Genomic DNA, 5,000 nt, shown 5'->3' on the forward strand with positions numbered 1-5,000 from the left:
AGGTGTAAATTCGTGTCCCCCAGCAGTCTTCGACTATTTTCCTTTAAGGAGCTTAATATTCCGTACGATATTATTATAGCTTCATCCACTTCAAGTTACGCCGTTAAAATCGATTTATTTCTAACAAGAATATTTGAGTTACAAACATACACGCGCGCGCATATCTTGGTATCAAAATTCATTTCTAATATATGTTTCAGCAACATATAAGTAGCTGTGTTATTTTAACACACACACACATACCCACACAAACACACACACAAACACACATTTAAAATACATACCCGAGTCACATATACATATAGCGTATTATAGTTATTATAATTATACATTAGTGTTCTAATTTTTTCTCTCAAAATTTTCCAAGCCATTAACTTTAGTCACGCTAAAGTCCACGTTTGACTGTTTGAGTTCGCTAAAATTTATTACAATGTCGAAATAAATTATCCTCAAGCGTATGGAATGCATGGAACATGATAAGTTCTACAAATCACAAGGAGGTACGGCAATTTGTTTTATTTTTCCCATTCTTTATACAACCTTATTAATATCGTTCATTCAAATTTTTCATGTGTTTTTAACGGAATCACAGCTTTCTGTTGCTTTCTATTTTCCTCTTCTAGAATTCCCGTGCCAAAAGCTTTGGTTTTTTTTTCTCTCTCTTTCGCCGATTCGTAATTCCTAAACTGCGAATTAATATCTCGATTTATCAGTAGTGACATTAATGCCTTTACACCCGTAGAAATTGCAGTAACAGTAATAATTGTTAAGCTTTTGCATAACTCAAAATAACAATAAAACTGTCTGATATATATTAAATATTAATGTTATTTTGATAGTTAAATTTTTTATGTAATGTTTTTATATTTATAACGAAAACTTCCTGATTTAAAAAAAACAACAGCCATGCTTTTTAATTGTATTTTTATTTTCTGATTTCTTCCTTGCAAAATAAATATCTTAAACTATCCACACAAGTCATTTTTAAAACTTTATCATTTTTGTTTCCCACGTTTACGTTGTAACTAATGATACTCTCTCTCTTTCTCTCTCTCTGTTACTTGTTTCCTGTAGCCATGCTGGAGCAGCGCCTTTAGTCGAGCAAATCGACCCCAGGACTTATTCTTTGCAAGTACTAGGGTACTTATTCTATCGATCTCTTTTGCCGATACCGCTAAGTTACAGGGACGTAAGCTCACAAGCATCGGTTGTCAAGCGATGTTGAGGAGACAAACACCCCCCATATATACATATATACGACGGGCTTCTTTCAGTTTCCGTATGCCAAATCCACTCACAAGGCTTTGGTCGGCCCGAGGCTATCATAGAAGACACTAGCCCAAGGTGCCGCGCAGTGAGACTGAACCCGGAACGATGTGGTTGGTAAGTAAGCTACTTGCCACACCGCCACTCCTACGCCTAAATCAACAAATTGCAAAAAGTTAAATAATTCTTTCTATTATAGGCATGAGTTCTGAAATTTTGAGGGGAGGGGGATAGTGAATTACATCGACCCCATTGCGAAACTGGTACTTCTTTTACCGTCCCGAAAGGATGAAAGGCAAAGTCGAGCTCGGCAGAATTTGAACTCAGAACTTAAAGACAGATGAAATTCTGCAAAGCACTTTGTCCGGCGTGCCAATGATTTTGTCAGCACACCACCTTAACAATGAAAATAATGGCTTCAGATTTTGCTACAAGGCCAATAAGGTCGGGGAAGGGTTAAGTCAATTACATCGACCCCAGTGCACAACCGGTATTTATGATATCGAAACCGATAAAATGAAAGGCAAATTCAAGCTCGGCAGAATTTGATCCCAGTAAGTAAACACGGATGAAATGCTGCTAAGCATTTTGTCCGGCGTGCTAACAATTTTGTCAGTTTTCTGCTTTACTACTACTACTACTACTACTACTACTACTACTACTACTAATAATAATAATAATAATAATAATTATTATTATTATTAGGCGTAGGAGTGGCTGTGTGGTAAGTAGCTTGCTTACCAACCACATGGTTCCGGGTTCAGTACCACTGCGTGGCACCTTGGGCAAGTGTCTTCTACTATAGCCTCGGACCGACCAAAGCCTTGTGAGTGGATTTGATAGACGGAAACTGAAAGACGTCCGTCGTATATATATATATATATATATATATATATATATATATATATATATCTTATGATAAAAGGCAGATTTTCTCTGCCTGTGACTATGTTACTTTTTAATACAATTGTACAATATAGAATTTCTTCAATTGGAATTTACCTATGCTTTTTCGAAGTAGATTCGATTGGGTCATGGCATATAAATTTTTTTCAATTTGACCCCCAATTAAGCAAACATTCGAGAAAACTAAATATTTTACGATTTGCCTCTCTAATTTCAACTGCTTCACTCCTTCTATTACCACACTTTCTCCTACTTTCTCTTTGCAAGTGTACCTTCAACCACTACTCAAAAAAAAAATACACAGGAAACAGAAACAAATAAATACATAACGATTTACTCCTCACACAATTTCTTCAATTGGAATTTACCTATGATTTTTCGAAGTACATTCCATTGGGTCATGGCATATAAATTTCTTTCAATTTCACCCCCAATTAAGCAAAAATTCGAGAAAACTCAATATTTTACGATTTCCCTCTCTCATTTCAAATGCTTCACTCCTTCTATTACCATACTTTCTCCTACTTTCTCTTTGCAAGTGTACCTTAAACCACTACTCATTTCAAATGCTTTACTCCTTCTATTACCACACTTTCTCCTACTTTCTCTTTGCAAGTGTACCTTAAACCTACCACACTTTCTGCTACTTTCTCTTTGCAAGTGTATACCACTATCATATCCTCTTTCTACCACTCTTATTCAACATCACACATTCTGCTACTTTCTCTTAATATTGCTTAACCTTCCCCCCCCCCAAAAAAAAGACAGACAGGAAACAGAACAAAATAAATACATAACGATTTACTCCTCACACACACACATAGACACGCAAACATATACATATATGACAGTGACAAACACAAACGTTTCAAACAACTACATACAAACACTCAAACACACACACACACACACGTGTGTGTTTGTTATTAGTAAAAAAGGCGTCAAACACAATTCACTTTCTCATTCGAACACATTTGCAAACACACACCAACAATTTACTGTCATATGGTAAATAGATGCTATTGTTCTATATTTTATAAATTAAAATTGGTTTTTAATTTACTTTCTGTCGCTAAGTTTTGGTAGTATTAATTTGCGAGCGTACTTCAGTTGTCAATTGCTGAAAGAAAGAAATTGTAAGCTAAGAAGGTATGTGTGTGTGTGTCTGTGTGTGTGTGTGAGTGTGTGTGTGTAGGAAGTGAAGGATAAAAATATGGCAAGAAATGGACAGATGTACATATATACATACATACATGTGTATGTGTGTGTGTGTATATGTATATGTATTAATGTGTGTGTGTGTTATCTCTCTCTATATAAAGCTGAAGTTGTCTGTGTGCGTCAGGTTTGGTAACCTTCAACTAACACTATCTCCTCCGAGACCCTGCGGCGCAAGTTGATCAAAATTGAGAGTATGATAGAAGAAGGGTTGCTCTTCCTTCTGTAGAAGATAAAATTCAAATCGGACCATGTTAACACCAAATATTATTTACATGAAAAAGGTGCTTTTTTTCCATGAAAATCCCTATTTTTTACGATTTTTTCACTGCTGAGTCGCCACTTTTCGGTGTATTTAAACCAGAAAAATGTTCACTTGAAGAGAATAACAAACTACATCGACCCCAGTGTTTCACTTCTACTTATTTCATCGACCCCGAAAGGATGAATGGCAAAGTCGACCTCGGTGGAATTAGAACTCAGAACGTAGCGATGGGCGAAATACTGCTAAACATTTTGCCCAGCGTGTTAACGATGCTGCCAGTTTGCTGCCTTCAGTAATAATAATAATAATAATAATAATAATAATAATAATAATAATAACGATAATTAATAACTGGATGGTATTTTAGCACCAGCAGAGTATAAATCAAGACAGGACAGAGTTGGCCAATATCTAACATTGGTTAATATGTCGGCACTATGAAATCAGAACTGTTGCTAAGCGATATAAGGTACTGCGCAGTGGAACTGTACCGGAAACTACGTTGCTGCAGAGCAAACATCTGAACCATCAGAATTAATTTACCTTGTATACTTAACCATGTTTTTAGAGCATAGAGTAGAATTTGAGGAAGGCTTGGCTTCAATTCCTTGCATGTCATGCGATCACATTAAGGTTCCCTTGCTAGCCAATGTAATTTGTTGATGCGAAGTAAAAAAGAGCCATCTCGAAAGATCAACAGAACAGAATACAATAGAATAATGTAGAATACAATGGAAAATAGAATGTAACAGAAAAGATTTGAATGGAACAGAATAACAGAGAGCAGAATAGTGGAATAGAATAGAACAGAATGGAATGGTATAGTGTGGAATGGAATAAAAGAGAATAGACTGGCACAGAATATAATTCCTTTATTGTAATTTGCAATAGCGGATACATACATTGGAATTTGTTTTGTAAGAGAGCAGCATTGAAGGAATGAAATTGTAACGGACAATTAAATGATTAACAAATAAATGAATGAGTAAGTGAATAAGTGAATGAATGAATGAAAGAATGTTAATGTATGATTATAAAATCGTAAACAAGTCTATGAATAGCAGACACAAACACACACGCAGACTTATACATACACACAGACACAAACATAGATATTCACATATGTATATACGCGCGTACACACTCACAAATACACACACACACACACAAATACACACATGCACGCACACACTCAGAAACAAACACACACATACCATTTATACATGTGTGTTATTTTGGACTCCCTAGTGTTAATATACATATGGAGTTTTCATTTTCTAGATTAATCAAGGAATGAAGAGTAGTGCTCACGGTGTTTGTAGATCTCAGACTGGTATGCAATTGT

This window comes from Octopus sinensis, linkage group LG1 (assembly GCF_006345805.1).
Source record: "Octopus sinensis linkage group LG1, ASM634580v1, whole genome shotgun sequence".
Lineage (NCBI taxonomy): Eukaryota > Metazoa > Mollusca > Cephalopoda > Octopoda > Octopodidae > Octopus > Octopus sinensis.